This window comes from Chiloscyllium plagiosum, chromosome 1 (genome assembly GCF_004010195.1).
Source record: "Chiloscyllium plagiosum isolate BGI_BamShark_2017 chromosome 1, ASM401019v2, whole genome shotgun sequence".
In the NCBI taxonomy this organism is placed as follows: Eukaryota; Metazoa; Chordata; class Chondrichthyes; order Orectolobiformes; family Hemiscylliidae; genus Chiloscyllium; species Chiloscyllium plagiosum.
The window spans coordinates 13,875,691-13,886,620 of record NC_057710.1 but is presented as its reverse complement, the minus strand read 5'-3'; positions in this window follow the sequence as shown (position 1 = coordinate 13,886,620).

The window sequence follows — 10,930 nt, the reverse complement described above, 5'->3', positions numbered from 1 at the left end:
AAGGTGACAATTCAGTCAACCGATTCACAAACATGGGCCTACTCAGCACACCCACCCAAGCTTGGAGTTCCACTCTGTCAGGCCACCTTTCACTACACCACTCCCAGCGATTAAACAGAGCTTAGTAGAAGTAGGAGTGGGCCATTCAGCCCTTGGAGTCTATACAACCATAAGACATAGAAGCAGAAATTAGGTCATTCAGCTCACAGAGTCTGCTCCGCCATTCAATCATGGCTGATAAGTTTGTCAACCCCATTCTCCCGCTTTCTCTCCATTACCCTTGATCCTCTCGATACTCAAGAACCCAGCTCGGTCTTAAATAAACAGAATGACCTGGCCTCCACAGCCTTCTGTGGCAGGGAATTCCATAGATTCACCACTTTCTAGCTGAAGACGTTTCTCCTTATCTCCGTTCTAAAAGATCTTCCCTTTACTCTAAGGTTATGCCCTTGGGTCCTACCTCCTACCAATGCAAACATCGTCCCAACATCTACTCTTTTCAGTCCATTCAGTTTTTTGTACATTTCATTTAGATCCCCCATATCTTTCTAAACTCCATCGAGTATAAACCCAGAATTCTCAAACTTTCCTCATATGTTAAGCTTTTCATCCCTGGGACCATTCTCATGAACCTCCTCTAAACATGCTCCAGGGTCAGTACATCCCTCCTGAGATATGGGGCCCAAAACTGCACACAATACTCCAAGTGTGAGATTGTGGCTGATCCTCTATCCCTAAACTATTACCCATACTAACACTGTTCATTTATGCTTTTTTCACACCGAAATCCATTGATTTCCAATTTAAACGGACTCAATCATTGAGCTTCCACGGTCCTCAGGCAGAGAATTCTTAAGATTCACCACCCTCTGAATGAACAAAGTCTTCCTCAGTACAATTCCAAATGACCTCTTATTTGGAAACCAGACCCCCGGTTCTTGATCTCAGAATTAACCCAGAATACTTCAAAGTGGAAAAACCAAACAAACATCCACTCTCCCTGAATTTCGTCTGGATAGAACTTACATTTATAACAGCTTTGATGTGGTAAAGCATGTCAAGATGCTCCATGAAAAAGTGAGCAGCTAAATTGAACTGAGGTACAGCTTGCTATACAGTTTTTTGAGGACGTTGTGTGTAGCATAGATAAAGGAGAACCAGTGAATATGGTATATTTGGATTATCGGATGGGTTTCCATAAAGTTCCAAACAGGAAGTTGGAAATAAAATTAGAGCACATGGGATTTGCAGAATATATTGGATGGACAAATGGTTATTAGAGATTAAGAATAAACAAACCAAACCATTCTCAGAATGATAGGCTGTAACTAATGAGCTATGAAGAGAGGTTGAGTAGATTAGGATTATTTTCATTCGAAAGACGGAGGTTAAGTGGGTACCTGATTGAGGTCTACAAAATCATGGGAGGTATCAATATGATGGATAGCAAGAAGCTTTCTCCCCCAGAGCGGGGGACTCAATTACTGGGGGTCACGAGTTCAAATCGAGAGAGGAAAGGTTTAGGGGACATATGCGTGGAAAGCTCCTTACACAGAGGGTGGTGATGCCTGGAACACGTTCTCAGAGGTGGTGGTAGAAGGGGCACGATAGCATTTTTTAAGATGTATCGAGACAGATACATGAATAGGCAGGGAGCAGAGGGATACAGATCCTTATAAAGTAAGCGACAGGTTTAGATAGAGGATCTGGATCAGCGCAGGCTTGGAGGGCCAAAGGGCCTGTCCTTGTGCTGTAATTTTCTTTGTTCTACCACCAGAATCAGTGCTCGGTCCACTACTGTTTGCAAAATGATGTGTGTAGAAATGATTAGGATGCAGGGTCCAACTGTAATATTTCCAAATTTGTGGAAGACAGCAAATTGGGTGGGAATGCAAGTTGTGATGCGAGGTGGATTCAAGGAGACTTGAGCAGGCGAGTGAATGAGCCAGAAGATGGCTAACGGCATATAATGTGAGTTAGTGAGAAGTTATTCACGTTGGCTGAAAAGAACAGAAGACAGAAGGTTTCTGAACTACAAAAAGGGAACTAGGGAAGCACAGTAGTCCAAAGGGACCTGGTGCCCTTGTCCATGAATCACTAAACGCTCACGTGCAATCTGGTCACCCTGCAATAGGGAGGATGTTATTAAACTAGAAAGGGTGCGACAAAGGATTTACAAGGATGTTACTGAGACTTGGGTGGGGGGGGTTAGTTATAAGGAGAGGCTGGAATGGCTGGGATTTTTATTCCCTGGAGCAAAGGAGGCTGAGGGTTAATAGAACATAGAACAACACAGCGCAGAAAAGGCCCCTTCGGCCCTCGATGTTGCACCAACCTGTGAACTATTCTCAGCTCGGTCCCCTTACACTATCCCAAAATCATCCATGTGCTTATCTAAGGATTGTTTAAATCTCCCTAATGTGGCTGAGTTGACTACATTAGCAGGTAGGGCATTCCACACCCTTACCACTCTCTGGGTAAAGAACTTTCCTCTGATATCAGTCTTAAATCTATCACACCTCAATATGTAGTTATGCCCTCTCGTACAAGCTGACATCATCCTAGGAAAAAGTATTTCACGGTCTACCCTATCTAATCCTCTGATCATCTTGTATGTCTCTATCAAATCCCCCCTTAGCCTTCTTCTTTTCAATGAGAACAGACCCAAGTCTCTCAGCCTTTCCTCATAAGACCTTCCCTCTAGACCAGGCAACATCCTGGTAAATCTCCTCTGCACCTTTTCCAATGCTTCCACATCCTTCCCGAAATATGGGGACCAGAACTGTACACAATATTCCGCACCAGTGTTTTGTATAGTTGCAGCATGACATTACGGCTCCGGAACTCAATCCCTCTACCAATGAAACCTAACACACCATATGACTTCTTCACAGCACTATCCACCTGGGTGGCAACTTTCAGGGATCTATGCACATGGACTCCAAGATCCCTCTGCACATCCACGCTACCACGAATCTTTCCATTGACCCAGTATTCTGCCTTCCTGTTATTCTTCCCAAAGTGCACCACCTCACATTTAGCTGCATTGAATTCCATTTGCCACCTCTCAGCCCAATTCTGCAGTTTATCCAAGTCTCCCTGCAACCTTCTTCCAAACTGTCCACTACTCCACCGACTTTAGTGTCATCTGCAAATTTACTAATCTATCCACCTATGCCTGCGTCTAAAAGTCATTTATAAAAATGACAAACAGCAGTGGTCCCAACACATATCCTTGTGGCACACCACTAGTAACTGGACTCCAGGCTGAATATTTTCCATCAACCATACCTGGGTCATCTCTGCTGCCCTTCTTGAACAAGGGCACAACATTTGCAATCCTCCAGTCCTCAGGTACTAAACCCGTAGACAATGACAACTCAAATATCAAAGCCAACGACTCTGCTATCTCCTCCCTAGCTTCCCAGATAATTCTCGGATAAATCCCATCTGGCCCAGGGAACTTGTCTACTTTCACTCCTTCTAGAATTGATAACACTTGCGTGTAACTAACCTCGATCCTTTCTAGTCTAATATCTCGTACCTCATTCTTCTCCTCCACAATATTCTCCTTTTCCTGAGTGAACACCGATGAGAAATGTTCATTTAGCACCTCTCCGATCTCTACAGGGTCCACACTCAACTTCCCACTTCTGTCTTTGACTGGTCCTATTCCTAACCTAATCATCCCTTTATTCCTCACATACCTATAGAAAGCTTTAGGGTTCTCCTTTATTCTATTTGCTAAAGACTGTTCGTGTCCTCTCTTTGCTCTTCTGGACTCTCTTTAAATCCTTCTTAGCTGATCTGTAACTCTCTATCGCCTCATCTGTACCATCTTGCCTCATCAACACATAAGCCTTCTTCTTCTTAACAAGAGATGCAGTTTCGGTAGTAAACCACAGTTTCCTTACCTTAATCACTTTCTCCCTGCCTGACAGGGACATACCTATCAAGGACACGCAATATTTGTTCCGTAAACCAGCTCCACATTTCAATAGTCTGCAACCCCTGCATTTTGCTACCCCATTCTATGCATCCTAATTCTTGCCTAATCGCATTATAATTGCCTTTGCCCCATCAATAACTCTTGACCGGTGGCATTCACCTATCCCTTTCCATCGCTAAACTAAACGTAACTGAATTATGGTCACTCTCTTCAAAGTGCTCACCTACAACTAAATCAAACACCTGGCCTGGTTCATTACTATGCACCAGATCCAGTGTGGCCTCCCCTCTCGTCGGCCCTTGCTGTGTCAGGAAACCCTTCTATACACATTGGACAAAAACTGATCCATTCGACATACCAGAGCTATAACATTTCCAGTCAATGTTGGGGAAGTTAAAGTCCCTCATAATGACCACCCTGTTCCTTTCACTCCTACTTAGAATAATTTTGCTAATTCTCTCTTCCACCTCCCTGGAACTCTGCTGAGGCCTATAAAAAACTCTAAGCTGTGTGACCTCTCCTGTCCTGTTTCTAACCTCAGCCCACACTACCTCAGTAGACGAGTCCTCATCAAAAATTCTCTCAGCCACCATTATACTATCTTTGACTAACTCTTTTACCACCTTGCCTGTTTTAATGAAAGATCTAAACCCTGGAACCTGCAACATCCATTCCTCACCTTGCTCGATCCATGTCTCTGAAATGGCTACAACATCGAAGTCGCAGGTGCCTATCCATGCTGCAAGCTCACCTACCGTATTTCGGATATTTCTGGCGTTGAAGTAGACACTTCAAACCAGTTTGCTGTCTGCCAGCACATTCCTGTGACCCTGAAATCTTGTCCCTGTCCTTCCTACTCTCATTCTCCTGTACACTGCAATTACAACTCAGGTTCCCATCCCTCTGCTGAGCTAGTTTAAATCCACCCAAATAGCACCAACAAATTTCCCACCCAGGATATTGGTACCTCTCTGGTTCAAGTGAAGACCGTCCTGTTTGTACAAGTCCCACCTTCCGCAGAATGAGCCCCAATTATCCAAAAACCTGAAACTCTTCCTCCTGCACCATCCTTGCAGCCATGTGTTTAACTGATATCTCTCCCTATTCCTTGCCTCACTATCACTAGGCACGGGTAACAATCCAGAGATAACAACTCTGTTTGTTCAAGCTCTGTTTTCACCCTAGCTCCCTGAACTCCTGCCTTACATCCCTATCCCTCTTTCTACCTATGTCGTTGGTATCTACATGGACAACGACTTGAGGTTGGTCACTCTGTCCCTTCAGGACCCAAAGATACTTTAATAGGAGGTTTATAAAATCATGAGAGGCCTACATTAGTCAAGGTCTTTTCCCCAAGGCAAAAACTAGAGGGCAGAGGTTTAAGATGAGGGGGAAAGATTTAGAAGGGACTGGAGGGGCAACTGCTAAACACAGAGGGCAGTGTGTTATATTGAGTTGCTAGAAGATGCAGGTACAATTACAATATTTAAAAGACATTTGGACAGATACATGGATAGGAAAGGTTTAGAGGGATATGGGCCAAATGGAGTCAAGTGGGTCTAGTTCAGTTTAGGAAACCTGGTTGGCATGAAGGGAGTTGGGCTGAAGGGCCTGTTTCCATGTTGTATGACTCTACCGATGCAGCAAGCAATTATGTAATGCACATCCTAAGAATTCACTTCAAGGGGATTTGAGTGCATCATGCAGCAGTAGTATGGAGAGAAAGAGAAAGGGAGGACTGCAGATGCAGGAGATCGGAGTCGAAAAGTGCAGCACTGGAAAAGCACAGCAGGTCAGGCAGCATCCAAGGAGCAGGAGAGTCGATAATTCAGGCATAAGCCCTTCATCAGTTGTATGGAGCCTCAGTTAGATCTTTTTTGAAGTACTGAGAGGGGTTTTGGTCTCCTTATCCAAGGAAAGATATACTTACTCTAAAATGGAGTTCAGAGGCTCATCAGATTAATCCTGGGATGGTTACGAGGAGAGATTGAGGAATTTGGGTCTGTATTCTCGAGGGTTTTGAAGAGTGAAGTGCAATCTCATTGACATTTAATTCTTCTAGGACAGAACAGGATGAATATAGGTAGGACGTTTCCCCTGGCTAGAAACAAAGGTCACAATCTCAGGAGAAGAAGGCAGACCATTTAAGACGGAGTAAGGGAGGATTTCTTCATTAGAAAACAGGCTTCCTGTCCAACCAAAATTAGGAAAGCATTCTTCCTGTATCTACCCTGTAAGAGTTCCTGTGTTTCAATGAGACCACTTTTTACTCGCCTTGATTCTAGAGAATATATTGCTCAGTCTCTTCATTCTTTTCATGATTTTTCTTAAAACATATTTCTCCCTAGTGACATCCTGTATTTCCCCCTCCTCCCTACCATTTGTTATTAGCCTCTTGGTCCAACTTTGCTGAATTGTAAAATACTCCCAATCCTCAGGCTTCTACATTTTTAGGCAACTTAAGCCTCTTCTTGTGATCAAACACAACCTTCAACTTGCCTTATTGGTCACATTGAATTGCATTTGTGCTTAAAAGCAAAAACGGCTGGATGTTTGTTGTAAATCATATTTTACGCTTTAATGTCATTAATTAATGCATTAATCCATAATCTCATTAATACCAACCCACTTTTCCTCATACCTTGTATTTTCATGTACTTAGAATTGAATCCCTAGTTTCAGACTGGATTAAAAGCTTAAAGCTTACACTAAAATCCTAGCATTAAGGTCACTCTTTCCAAAAGGTTCCTTTACAATTAGATTCATTGGCATTTGTTCATTGTACAATACTCTATTGAAATTGGGAGAAAGTGAAGACTGCAGATGCTGGAGATCAGAGTAGAGAGTATGGTGCTGGAAAAGCACAGCAAGTCAGGCAGCGTCCAAGGAGCAGGAGAAAATCGATGTTTCGGGCAGAAGCCCTTCATCAATTGAAATTTCCCATTCTCTAGATGGTCTCACAACTTACTGGTCTAGGGAACTCACTGGTAGATATATATTCTAGGAATTGCTTCCCAAAAACATTAATGCAAATTAAGATTACCTAGTCGATAGATAGATTTAAATCCCCTATAATTACTATCTAACTCTTGTTCCATGTACCTCTAAAACCATACTGTAAATTACCATTACTGTTCCGTGGCTATTAACAACTCCTACCAATATTTGCTGTCTCTTAGAGTTATACAGCATGGAAACAAACTCTTCAGTCTAACTCGTCTATGGTGACCAGATATCCTAAATTAATCTCATCCCATTTGCCAGCACTTGGGCCATATCCCTCTAAATCATTTCTAGTCATTTACCCATCCTGATGCCTTTTGAATATTGTAATTGTTCCAGCCTCAGCCACTTCCTCTGGCAGCTCAGTCCATACACAAATCATCTTCTGCCTGAAAATGTTGCCCTGTAGATCCCTTTCATATCTTTCCCCTCTCAAACCCATGCTCCCCCACCCCAGGGAAAAGACTTTGTCTATTCACTGTACCCATGTCCCCCATGATTTTATAAACCTCTAAAGGTCACCTCTCGGCCTCCCATGCTCCAGGGAAAACAGCCCCAGCCTATTCAGCCTCTCCCTGTAGCTCAAACACCCCATCCCCAGCAACATACTTGTAAATCTTTTCTGAACGCTTTCAGGTTTCACAACATATTTCCTATAGCAGGGAGATCAGAACTGAACACAATGTTCCAAAAGTGTTTTCACCAATACAGTGTTTTCCTGTACAGCCACAGCATGACTTCCCAACTCCTATACTCAATGCATTTGTTGTTTCATTACTCCATCCAAAACCACTCTACTTCTTGATCATCCAGTCAGTGATCTTAATGTGTTGATCTTGTCCCTTATTAATAACACCACCCCATCTCCTTAACCTTTTTTTTTCTAATCCTTCCTAAACAGAAAACCACTGAAAATACTGTTCCTGGCCTTGGTCACCCTGCAGCCAGGTTTCTGTGATAGAAGTCAATGGGCATGTATAATTGCTACCTGTGCCACCAATCCTTCTATATTGCTCCAAATGCATTCAAATCCAGTACGGTTAGTGAGACCAACAACTGAGGATGCTGGGAATTTCAGTGTCCAGTGATTGAAAAAAGTCAATTGTTTTTTCTCAGCATAGATGCTGCCAGACCTGCTGAGCTGTTTTTTTCCATGAATTTCTGTTTGCTTGTTTGTTTCAGGATCTTTGGTAATGCCTTGCACTATTTTTCCACATTGTAATCCGAACCTTTGTTTCTGCTGCCTTCCAAATTTGGTCAATTATTTTCTTCCTACCATTACTAGCTTGGCTCCTCTCATGCCTGAATTCTCACACAGATTCCCATCCCCTCATCAAGCTCATTTAAACCATCCCAAACACGTAAGGAAATATCTCTACATCCTACCTACAGAGTTTGCAAACTTTTGGATGCAGGGACTCCAGCAATTGTTCATGTTCTGATATGGAACTCAGCTAGTGACACTTCCTGCATGTGTGGTCACAGGGAAAAAAAAATCAAAGAATCCCTACAGTATGGAAACAGGCCATTTGGCCCAACAAGTCCACACTGACCCTTGAAAAGTATCCCACCCAGACCCATTCCCCTATTACTCTACATTTCACCTGACTAATGCATCTAACCTATACATTCCCTGGACACTATGGGCAATTTAGCACAGCCAGATCACCTAACCCACACATCTTTGGACTGTGGGAGGAAACTAGGAGAAAGTGAGGACTGGAGATGCTGGAGATCAGAGTTGAAGAGTGTGGTGCTGGAAGAGCACAGCAGGTTAGGCAGCATCTGAGGAGCAGGAGAATTGATGTTTCAGGCATGTGCTCTTCATCAGGAATGAGGCTTGTGTGCCAAGGGGTTTGGGAGATTAATGGGAGTGGAGGGTGGGGCTGGGGGGAAAGTAGCTGGGTATGCGATGAAGGTGGTGAAGGTGATATGTCAGAGAGGAGGGTGGAGCGGATAGGTGGGAAGGAAGACGGACAGGTGGGACAGTTCAAGAGGGTGGTGCCGAATAGGAAGGTTGGATCTGGGATAAGGTTGGGGGTGGGGGGTGGAAAATGAGGAAACTGGTGAAATTCACACTGACTCTGTGTGGGTGGAGGATCCCAAGGCGGAAGATGAGGCCTTCTTCCTTCAGGAATAGGGTGGTTAGGGCTTAGCAATGAAGGAGGCCCAGGACCTGCATGCCTTGTACAGGGAGAAGAACTTTTTCAACTCTGCTCTGAAGCTGTTCAGCCACACCCTGAAGCAGACTTGCTACTACAGTCACATCTCCTTCCTTAATGCCTACCAATGGAGGACATGCAGGTCCTAGGTCTCCTCCACCACCAAACCAGATGAGTGGAGGCAGAAGGCCTCACATTCCGCCTGGGGATCCTCCAACCACACGGCATCAATGTGGATTTCACCAATTTCCTCATCTCCCCTCCCCACCTTATCCCAGATCCAACCTTCCTATACGGCACCACCCTCTTGAACTGTCCCATCTGTCCGTCTTCCTTCCTACCTATCTGCTCCATCACCTTGCCCCCCTCCTTCACCTACCTATCGCATACCCAGCTACCTTCCCCAGAGCCCCATCCCCCTATTTATCTCCCAGCCCCCTTGGCCCACAGCCACAAGTCTCATTCCTGACAAAGAACTTATGTTCAAAACATCGTTTCTCCCGCGCCCTAGATGCTGCCTGACCGGCTGTGCTTTCCAGCACCACACCCTTCGACCGTGGAAGGAAACTGGAGCATCTAGAGGAATCTCTCACACCCATTGGGAGAATGTGCAAACTCCACACAGACAGTCACCCGAAGCTGGCATCAAACCTGGGTCCCTGGTGCTGTGAGGCAGCAGTGCTAACCACTGAGCCACTGTGCCGCCCCAAATCCAAAAATTCCCTCATTACACGATGAGCATTCCACACAGAGAACTAGTTACCTGACAATCATTATATAATGGAAGGACAGTGATCAATTCTCAGCACTGGACAGTAAGAGGTGCATGGAGGATCTCTATGGAGACCTCGGTGGCACAGTGGATCGGTGGTTAGCACTGCTACCCCACAGCACCAGGGACCCAGGTTCGGTTCCAACCTTGAGTGACTGTCTGTGTGGAGTTTGCACATTCTCCCAATTTGTGCGGGGGTTTCCTCCCGCAATCCAAAGATGTGCAGGTTAGGTGGATTGGCTGTACTAAATTGCCCAGTGTTCAGAGTTGTGCAGGCTAGGTGGATTAGCCATGGGAGATCCAGAGATGGGGTGGGTTTGGTTGGGTGGTCTTTGGTGGCTTGGTGAGGACTTGATGGGCTGAAGGACCTGCTTCCACCCCGTAGGGATTCTATGGGATATTGTGCACTTTCGTGAGAAAAGCAAGAGTGTGAGGGAACAGGATGTGGAAAATAAAAATCTATTTTTGAGATGAGCGAGGAAGTGGCGAGAAGGAGCAGAAAACCAATCTGATGGAGAATAATCAGTTACTGCAAATTACGTTGTTATCACAATTCTCGATATAGCAGAGATACAGCTGCCAGTTCATCAAGATTAACATAATGATTTTGTGTCTTGTTTTTGAATTAAAACACAGAGACAGGGTCTTCCGTTGTTGCTCTCAAATCTAAACGTTACCTCGATCCAAAGACTTTTCGAAAATTAAACAAGGTCAGGGATCTCAGTTCGAAACTACAGAATTCTTACAGGGGAGGGAGAACTACCAGAATTCATGGTATACATCAGGACCATTGACAGAGGTAGGGAAAGGGAGGAGGACCTCCCTGAAAAGTCAATATAGGGAGTTAGGTTAGAAGCTAGAAGGTAGGACAAACAGTAGTAATCTCAGGATTGTTACCAGTGCCATGATGAGAGTGGCTAGGAATAGAGAGTGAATGCAGATGAATACATGGCTGCAGGGCTGGTGTAGGAGAGAGGGCTCCAGATATGTGGATCATTGGGATACCTTCTGGGGAAGGTGATTAGATTAGATTAGATTCCCTAC